At 35.4% G+C, this 10,847-nt stretch overlaps 1 long non-coding RNA gene across 2 annotated transcripts; it reads left to right on the top strand.

Moving 5' to 3' along the window:
- The first annotated feature begins 2,236 nt into the window (after window positions 1-2,236).
- On the top strand, window positions 2,237-7,103 carry LOC113309421. 2 transcript variants are annotated; one of them, XR_003340589.1, is made up of 5 exons: window positions 2,237-2,511; window positions 2,638-2,671; window positions 4,389-4,458; window positions 4,557-4,817; window positions 6,965-7,103. It is a non-coding gene; the product is annotated as an uncharacterized LOC113309421 (long non-coding RNA). The 2 variants fall into 2 exon arrangements; XR_003340588.1 differs by lacking the exon at window positions 6,965-7,103 and having other exon boundaries at window positions 4,557-4,959.
- Window positions 7,104-10,847: the final 3,744 nt, after the last annotated feature.

Here is a 10,847-nt window from a genome sequence, read left to right as displayed (position 1 = left end):
TGTAACACACAAAATGTACATAACTACAATTTTTGGCATAACCACGTGAATTGTAAAAACACATATTAATCTATATAACCCACAAATTAAGTGTTGTACATATTTGACAAAATTTCATAAAATCTTTTAGCCTAATTCACATGAACATCAAAAATAAACCAAAAAACAACTAAAATTAATCACCTCCAAATTCAATAAAAAACAATACAAATTCAATTATTTTTAACCATATTCACATATGTACAAATCATCTCTTCTACATATATAACACATATAATCTACATAACTACCAATTTTTACAGTAGCCAATTTTTTTAAATCTATTCCACCCACAAATTAGATCTTCTATAATTATTTTAAAATTTCTTTTAACCAAATTTACATAAGCATCAAATATGGTTTTCTTCACATACATAGTATTCTCTAAAATCATAAAACACACATACCCAATTATATTTAATCAATTTCATATTCATATTTGTTCTTTAAAACCCATCTTAATATAAACTAATTTTAACAAATAAAACCCTAAATAAATTATACAACAATACGGATAAAAAAAAAGAGATTAAGAAAAAAGAAACATACCTCTTTTCTAACCGGGATTCATCAAGTATCTCGTTTTTTTTTTATTCTCTTTTCCTGCTAGTTACTATGATGTGTTGTGTTTGTGGGCGGTAGAAACAAACAGGAGGTAAACAGGAGGTAGAAAAGAAAAGAAGAAAAGAAAAGAAGAAGACGGAGAAGATTAGGGTAAACACCAAGTGAACACGTGTGTTATACGTGGTGGTTTCTCTTTGTCCACACGTGCTCGATACATGTGTTAATTTGGGTCCAACACTATACGTACGCCTGACAAGGGGGCGTTGATTATACGTTCGCCAGACAACGGGCGTTGATTATAAGTTCGCCCGAATGAGGCGTTGATTATAGGTCCGCCTGAATGAGGCGTTGATTATACGTACGCCTGAGTGAGGCGTTGATTATATGTCCGCCTGAGTGAGGCGTTGATTATAAGTTCGCCCGAATGAGGCGTTGATTATAGGTCCGCCTGAATGAGGCGTTGATTATACGTACGCCTGAATGAGGCGTTGATTCACCCGTCCGCCACACCAGGCGTAGATTATATCTACGTCCCTTCTCCGAGCGTTAACTATATGTACGCCCCACAACGAGCGTATTCTTTAACAACGCCCCACAACGAGCGTTGATTATATCTACGCCTCTTCGGGACGAAGATTATATGAACGCTCCACATGCAAGCGTTCATTATACATCCGCTCGACTAAAAATACTCCACTGCCTTAACGTCACACTCCAGACTACTCTCAAATTTGATCGTTTGTTTTGGTCTTTGATCTTTGGTTATGATCGTACCATTGTGGACGCTCTTAGGGAGTTAAACTTAATTGTGTTTTTACACTTTAGGTTGCTTTCTAGGAAGAATTCACATATGCATCTTTTAATGTGGTTGTGATGAAATCAGAGAATTAGCGGGATATATACTTGCGATCAAGGTATCATAGGACTTTAATAAATGAGAGATTAAAATATCAATTCTAGTCATTGATGAAAATACATGTTTGTGAATGATACTATCCCGTGACCAATATGTTCCTCTTATTGATTATTTTCATATTTTATTGCTTTCAATTATTTTTTATTAAATTGATAAACAAAATCCCCCCACTACACCATATGGCCTAATTTGGGACATATTCATCTTTGGGTTCGAGACACATATAAAGGTCTTTGGTGCTTCCACTCTTATAAGAGTCTCAAATCAAATATATGAGTTGCTTTAATTATGATTTTTCAACTACTTTTATATGTGTCTCGAAATATTGCATACGTGTCTCCAAATATTACACACTTGTAAATTTATAATTTTATAATTTTAGTATATATATAATTTATTTTTCTTCTTATTATTATTAGTTTAAAATTTCTATTTTATTTCCCTCCAAAACCAAACTTTCTCACCAAAAATTCCCTCTCTCACATTAATTTCCCCCTCAATTTTCCATTCACATTTATCTCACACCAAAATCATTTCAATTAAAGTTCAATCACCAATCATTCACTTCCCCCCATTTATTTCTAGTTTCCCACCATTTATATCCAATTCCCTCCCATTATTGAGACCAAAACAAAAATATCTCCCTAATTAAATATTTTTTTAAGACAAAAGAAAAAAGAAAACGTTTTTTTTCCTTATATCTTCTCTTCTCTTTTTTCTTCTTCTTTTATCTTCGGTTTCTTCTCTCTACACTTCTTTTCTTTTCCTCTCCTGCTACTAACCAAAAAAATCCAGAGAGGAGCCAAAAATCAGAGAGAAATTGAGAGACATCCAAGATCAACTACTCTAGATTGATTGAAACTAGAAACTGATTTAGAGTTTGTAAACCTAAAGTGATTGAAAACCCACTTTACAGAAGTACAGAAAAAAAAATCAACTCTTAGAAGAAGAAGATTGAATTCGTGGAATCAATTTCCTAGAAGTTCTATAAGGTATTAAAAACCCCTATTAGAGAAATCAAAATAACTTTGATTTGTTAACCCTATTTTTTTTTCCTTTTGAAATAAGTAAAACCCTAGAAATTTGATTTCTTTTTTATTTGTGTTTGACACTTTCAGAAGAAGATGGAAGTACAAATATTTGAAGATTCAGGTATAATTTCTAAATCTAGTACTTGTTTGTTTTTCTCTCTATATATTTTGGTTCATTGAAGTATGGGTCTGTCAATTTTGCTGGATTATGATTTTTTTCATGAAGATTGTTGTCTCATGTTTTGCTATATCATGTTAGAGGATTGTTATATCATGTTTTTCTGGGTATTTGTTTTGATTTTCTTTTCATGAAGTGATTTCTATTTGATGTTTTCTTATTTGGTTTCTGACTGTGGAGTATATTTATAAGCAGATTTGATGCATAAGTTCATGTTAGCTTACTCATGCATGCATCTTAGAAATTTGGGTGTTTTTCGTAATCATAAGTTTGGTAGATGCTGCTTAGAAATTTCCTGCCAATTACCCATGCTTTCAGTAATTTTTGCACTACAATAATTTGGTTTGGAACCTTATACTTCCTTTTGGTTAATCCTTGTATATTGAAACGTCATGAATTGTCTACTTGAGATTTAAAGTGCTATGGAGCTGTTTAAGTTTCGCTTTCATGCCTAATTCAAGTCTTGCACTGAATTTCGAATCTAGCCCATTACCCTTTTGTCAAAATGTTCCAGTGAGCTGCTTTGTTAATTCAAATTCCACCCTTAGACAAAGACTTAAATTTTTCTTATGGACGTTGCACATCATTTTCTCCCACCATGGCTCAAAAATCTCAGCTCCATGTTTTATTTTATGACTCTGGCTTAAGTTTTTTTCTTAAGAGCGTTGTTTGCATAACGCAACTTGGAAAATGATAACCTTTAGTTTGTGCCTAAACTTGAACTATTTTTCTGAAATTTTTAATTGTTAGTATAAAGTATAAACTTAAGCAAATGAAAGAAATAGGTACCCGTTCAGTCCCTTGTTCTATTTAATGTAGTGGACTTTCTGAAACTTGACATTGTGTTTGCATTTTTGTCTTACTATTAACCCCTCGTCAATTAGAACTAACTTAAATTGGTTTGATTCTCAAACGTGTGATCATGTGCTGCTTTATACATCAAGTCCACTGCATTAGCATTTTGGTTTTCCTAGTAATGCTCTTTAGTTTATTTAGCCTTAACTTTTGGTTGGGATCATTATTCATTTCTCTGTACAAGCATTTGTCTTCTTATGGATTATGTACTTGCTGCTAAGATAGTGTGTTCTTGTTAAGATTTTGTGAGGTGATCCATTGTCTACAGCCACTTGAATTATTGTATTTTATTGTGAAATGCACATTGGAGTTAAGCTATTCGTATTTTGTATGCAAATTGGGTAAACAGAATTTGTTATCTGAATGAGAAAGTGAGTTTAACTTAGTAATGATAAAAGTTTAATAGATGAAATGATGTCACCAAGCATTGAATTTGTGCAAGGGGTACTGAAGAAAAAGTTGATGCAAGCATTGATATATTGAGTCAGTTTTTTTTGTTTTCGTGTTCTGTTATCATTTTGTTCATTTGAATGGCATCTGGATGAGCATGTGTTATTCGTGTACTTCGTCATTCATATTCTGATATGATTGTGTGGTCTGTATAGATATATCAGCAAGCAACATGAGTTATACGTGTTTGCTTGCCTTATATACCATCACTTATTTTGTCGCTCCACGTTGCATGTCATTTTACTTTTAAGTTGTACTCTATTGATCTGTTAGAATGACTTATATGTATGGATATTCAGTTATGTTTCTTGGAGAGGGGTCATTGATTGACATACTATGTTATGTGTTGTTGTAGAATGGTGCAAGTAGGTGACAAAGGTTGGATGAATGAAGAAGATAGGTTTAGTGACGTCTATAAAAAAGGGGTGGGTGATTTTGTAGATTTTGCAGATTTTGCATATAGTAATAGGATAAAAAGTTCATCATTATTCTAATATAATGTTGAGAGTATGTGAAAATGCAGAACAAAGTAAGTGAGGTTTATGAAAGGAACAAAGCAAAAGGAAAGCATCCCAGCACTAGTAATGTGATTTCAGATGAACTTGAGGAGGTGTTTGGAAAAAAAACAAAATGGTGGTATTCGTGGCTACTCATCTCATATGTCAAAGAAGCAAGTTGAAATGGCAGCAATTGGAGCTGCTGCCCTTCACCAAAGAGATGACGAAAATGCACTTAAACTAAGCAAAATTGAAGTTGAATTGGGTCCTTGGGCAGCGCAGTGAAGGTAAATTTTAACTTGTTGTTCGTGAAGTAGCATTGATGTGTTCTCAAAGTTGTTGTAGATAGTGATAAAAGGGTTGTTTTAAGACTTGTGAAGGCAATGAATTTTAGACTTAATAAAAATTTAAAAACAAAGAAAACTTGTTACAAAATTGACTTCAAGATATTAGAAAACAACCAAGACACTGATTTCATTATTACACATGAATAAATTATGGTAAACAATCCAAAACTCTAATTATCTTTTAAGACTCTTGTTTCTTAATTCACAAATAATCTGGAAAATTCTCAAAAATTAATTGTATCCCTAAGCATAGATTATCTAAACAAAGCATAACCTATCTAATTGAATCACAACTAATGAAGAAATTTTTTGCAAACAATTAAAAACTCTGCAAAACCAGTGATTGAGTGAATTATAAATTATAAATTAGAGAATAAATAATTACCAATTATTCATGCGTAAATAGCTTCCTCATTGTCTTGGTTGTGAGAGAATTAGCCGCTCATCATGTTGGAAAACCTCTCAAAGAATTTCATTGATGCTCAAAAATGGTTTACAAATGATGAAAATATGAGAAATACAATAAAACCGGATTTGTAACAGTTATAAGTGTTACAAACCAGAGAACTACGATCCACAGTATGTGTCACTGATACTGTTGCTCTAAGACCCACATTAAGCGTCGTTGTCACTGTCCGTAAACGACTGTCTTTGGCAGTCCGTTCTTCGTGTTCTTAAGAAATGCAGTAGCAGAAAATGGCAGCTCTGCAACTTTGGTGTTTAAGCTCTGTGGTGCTCTAAAACTCTCCCCAAATTCTCCGTCCGCTTCTCTGCTACCCAAGGATGATATCTATGCTCAACAGGCGAAGAAAATCCTGCGTAATAACTCACAGTAATCTCTCTTTATTCGGCAGTGAAGGGTAATATTCTCGGAATATTTTCTTTCCAAAAATCCTTTTCCTACACGTCTTCTGCTGTTTAATCTACCTTATTTACCTCTGACACGCTCCAAACTGTTGCTCGAATCAACAAACATGTTCAGAAATCGTTCAGACTCATGTAATCCCGTGAAATAACTCTCCCATGCACGTACTGCCCTGTTTTGCTTCTCGCGGAATATCCAGCCAAATTGGATCGAACCAAAGGCCCATACCAAGCCTTTTAGGCTATATCACGTCCACCCATGAAGTTTCAGCGATTTAGTCTACCTCTAACCCATCCAAAATCCGATTGAGAAAACTGCCAGGAGTGAACTCTTCTTCCCGCCAAAAAATGAATTTGAAATGAAGAAGAATGGTTGCCCCCTATCCGGTTCTGGGGTGCGGTTAGCAGCTGCCTAGAAATGGGGTGCCCCTTAGTAATTAGGTTACCCCTTATCCAAAGTGAGGGTCCGTATAGCAAATGTCCTCCGGGTTGCTCCGAGCAACTTTTCGAGCCGAATTTTTCAACAATATTTATTTCCTAAAAATACATAAAAACACAATATTAGTACAAAAATCGAGTTCCAACAAAACAGACATTGAGGACAATTTAGACACAAAAATGTGTCTATCAAGCATATCCAACTTCAGCATTTAATATATAATCATTTTTGAACTGCATGAAACGCAAGCAACCTACCTACATCATCAGCTCGTGTAGGCACTCCCAGCCCAGAAAAAGGGTCTAATTCTCTTTTTGGTCACCCAAGTGATGATAGCCTGGATCATGCCGATAGTTTAAGTAATGAGACTCCTTCCTTGCAAGTTGAAATGCTAGATAATATAGGAAAAGTTGTTGCATCAGGGTGTATCGCTGGCGGCGATATTTGTCATTCTAGAAAGGTGATGCCAACAGAGAAGAGGGTTCTTATCGAGCAAGTGCATTATCAGTCTGCGTTAGTATGGGATGCACCACAAGGAAATGGATTGGTGCATTTGAGGGACCTAGAAATGCCTGCTTGGGTGGTCTGGTCTGCAGATAGGTTGCAATCGGTGCCAATCAGGAAGTAATATATTCCTAGTTTGATTCTTTGTTGTGTTCTTTTGCTCAATAGTGACAGGTTCAACACAAGCATAGCAACCCAGTTGGCACTGAACAGTAGTATTTCCTTCTTTCTTTTTTTGTTCTTTTTTGTTATTTCAGCTATATTTTTTACTTTTGTGCAGCAAGGACATGTTCGACACTAGCACATGGAAAATTCCACTTGTTGCATCTAAGAATTTTCTTGTTAGTGTCCTTTTTTGTTTGTTTCAGCCTTAGTTGTGTTGTCTAGCACAATGAGGATAGGTGTTTTTGGGGTCCGTAACTGCCTATATTTACTCAATATAATATATCTTATTAATTTGGTGTTTGACCAAAATCTTTTTAACTCCGCCAATGCTTGCACTGCCGGTCCCAAGCCCGGATAAAGGAGGAGGGAAAAGGATTTATTTTTACTCAGTATTAACTACTTTGCTTTGCATCTTTTTTTACTTAATTCAGCTGGTTGGTGGACATTAAGGAGAGTTGTTCACAAGTGGTATTTCCCAGGTCCAATTATATCCTACACTTTTGTTCTTGCAGTCTGATTTCTCCAATTCTATCCTACACAATGGAAGGTATAGTCTTGAACTCTAATTTTCTATTATAATCAAAGTTGTTTTATGTTTATGGTAGGAACTATATTTGATACATGTAGACGGTGTTTGGTATTCACATGATATGGTGCACGAGTTGAAGTATATGTGTATTGCAGGATGGATGGCTCTGAATGAGATGGTCATGGTTAAGTTTTAATTAATATGTTGGGTGACTGCAGGAAAGGATCATTTACTTAAGTTTTAATTAATATGTTGGGTGACTGCAGGAATGGATCATATACTGTAAGAAGCTTAAGTTCTTGGAATGACTCTTAGGATCCCATATGCTTGGACAGGTAGTCACTATTAGAGCTGTCTTGAGTGTTATTACTTTCGTTTCTCATCTATTAATATAAATGATGTTTCTTTTTCAGTCTCGAGGAAGCAGAAGCTCAGTTTGCCTTTGTTGAACTCACAATCATGTGTAAGTTGAAATACTATAATGCTATTGATATGTTTTGGTTCATAGAGTTACCAAATTGGTAATGTTGCAATCATTGTTATTATATATTGTCATTGTTGTTGGCTTTGGTTTTGAACATTGTTCTGTGTTTGGTGTGTTACGCAGATGACCTGTGAATGAACTTGTTATTGGGTCTATCGCCAAAGAAGTAGTTAGGTAAGAAGTCGGATAACAGTAAATTCTTGGCACATGACAGTTACAAGTTACGGTTTTAAATAGAATTTGAGAGACATTATAGAAGGTGCCTCTACATTTGGTACTTGTCCCGGTCTGATCTTAAACTGATTGACTGAATATATACATCAAGGTTGTCACTCATGTGTTTACATCTTTTCATTTGATTTTGTTTTCTTCAGGTTACAAACAAAATGTAAAGGATATAGGTGTTTTGTTCCCTAGAGCTGGGATTCAACAGGTTGTAGGTAATTCCTTTCTTAATTTCCTGTATAATGTAGATGAAGTCCCGTGATATTAGGTTCAACAAGTTTAGAAGAAATATGATTTTATTCAATACGTGTACCAAAATATGCTCAACTTTGATCCAACATTGTAGAGAGAAACTTGCAATTATAGAAGTAGATATTTTTTGTAGAATTTTGAGTATGTTACATATATGTAATTGATGTGAGATTGATCATGTATAAATTGTGCTCTCATATTTTGATGGAAAATGAAATGGTTGGATAGGTGCTTGTATCCAGGTGCAGGAAATGAAATGTGCAGGTGCAAGAATTTTATTTATAGGATTTCGAAATTGAAAATTAGTATTTTTTTTAAAAGCTAATTAAATTTTGAGACGGATATAAATGAATGAAACAAAAATCGATATGTGGCAAAATATTTTGAGACAGATATCTAGGTGTTGCCTTTGAAACTAAGGCTACTCGAATAAACGTCTCTTAATTAATTTACTTGTCGCAATAAAAAAGTGTCGCTAACTAATTTAAGAGACGTTTAAAAGGTGTCGCTTTATATAATTAAGAGACACTTATAAGTGTCTCTTTAGGTGTCTCAAACCATTCCGGATGTACGATTTGAGACACTTATACGTGTCTTTTAAATTCATAACAACATAAATAATGTCTCAAAACAGTCCATATGGTGTAGTGCCCCTTGGTTACTTAAGAATCTGAAAATTGCATAACAACAATTGCCTCTCTGTGGAAACGAACTCTTTCTTATCACATACTTCATTTATTCTAGTTAAGTAAGAAAGTGAAATTATTTTTGACGCATACGACTGCGATCAAATTTGGCGCCCCTGCCGGGGAGGCATCGGCTTGTTATATAGTTTTGGTTTCTTATTTTTACGTTGTTTTTAATTTCGTTTTGAGAATTGTGTTTCAGGAACCTTACTGAAATATAAACTGGGAGAAGCAATGGGTGATGCAAATCGCACACTCAAGGAGCTAGCTTCTCAGAAGTTGGATCAACAACAATGGTGTATTGAAGCAACTTTCACTTTTGATATCAAGCCAGGGTTGATCAGTCAAATACCAAAGTTCCATGGATGTGTATGGGAAGATCCGAACAAGCATCTTATGTAGTTTCAATGGTTGATGACAAATATGATACCTAATGGGGCTAATGCAGATGAAGGAATGTTGCGTGCTTTTCCTTTCTCTTTACTTGATGCAGCTAAAGATTGGTTATATTACTTACCGCCTGGTAGTATTACGACATGGAATGGGTTGAAGAAACTTTTCTTGGAGAGATATTTTTCTGCGTCAAAAGCGACTCAAATTCACAAGGAGATTTGTGGGATGAAACAAAGTGTGAGGGAATCGTTGTATGAATGTTGGGAACGGTACAAGAGATTGGTGGCAAGCTGCCCTCATCACCAATTTAGTGACGCAATGATTATCCAATACTTCTATGAAGGTCTCCAAGCAAGTGATAGGAATCTTATTGACGCTGCAAGTGGTGGTGCACTTATGAACAAGACGGTGACACATGCTAGAGAGTTGATTGAGAGTATGGCAGCAAATTCTCAAAAAATTTCAAGTCGTGGATCAGAACCACCTACCAAGGGAGTTAATCAAGTTGACGAGATTATTGAATTACGTCAAAAAATGAGCAATATGATGGCAATGATGCAACAAATTGCAGCAGTGATTGTAAAACCATCACGCCCAGCTTATGAGAACGTAGAGCATGTCAATGCTATATTCTCAACTCAGCCGTATGGTATTTACTCCAACACTTGCGAGCAAGTTGCAAGTACAAGTTTTGTTTACAACCATCCGAGTGAGTTCCAACAGCAAGTGCAACAACCGCAACAAGCCCAAAATTCAGAATTGGCAAAGATGGTTACTTTGGTGGAGGCTCTAATGTCCGTGGTACAGCAAAATCAACAACTAGCGAACTTAAATCAGCAGAAAACGGATAATGCAATTAAGGAGTTGCAATCACAAGTTGGCCGACCACAACAAAAACAACCTCAAAATCAAGGGTCCAATATGGAAGAGTTGCTGAAATCTTTCATGCAAAGAACGGAGGGTGCAGTCAAGGACTTGCAAACACAAGTTGGTTCGATGGCCGAAGAGATTAATCAGTTGCATGCACAAAATGGTGAGAAACTCCCTTCCCAACCTCTTAACCCAAGAGATGGTGTCAATGCTATTACGTTTGGAAGTGGTACACGACTTGTGCAACCTGAAATTACTGATTCGGGTAAAGAAGAACCGCAAAGGAACCAGTTTTGGAGGAAAAGGATGCTGATTTCCCCCAAACTTCCGAGGTACCTATTTTCAACTCTAAAAATCATATTCCTACTTATGTTCCTCCTCTACCTTTTACTGGCAGGTTCCTTAAAGCTAATAGAAAGGTGGAGCAAGATAGGGATATTTGGAATGTTTTTAAGAAGGTCCAAGTGAATATTCCACTCATTGAAGTAATTAGGCAATCTCCTCGTTATGCAAAGTGTGTAAAGGAATTGTGCATTAACAAGCACAAGTTAACCGGTAA

The sequence above is a fragment of the Papaver somniferum genome, chromosome 9 (assembly GCF_003573695.1).
Source record: "Papaver somniferum cultivar HN1 chromosome 9, ASM357369v1, whole genome shotgun sequence".
Classification (NCBI taxonomy): Eukaryota; Viridiplantae; Streptophyta; class Magnoliopsida; order Ranunculales; family Papaveraceae; genus Papaver; species Papaver somniferum.
This window is presented reverse-complemented; position numbering and strand designations above follow the sequence as displayed.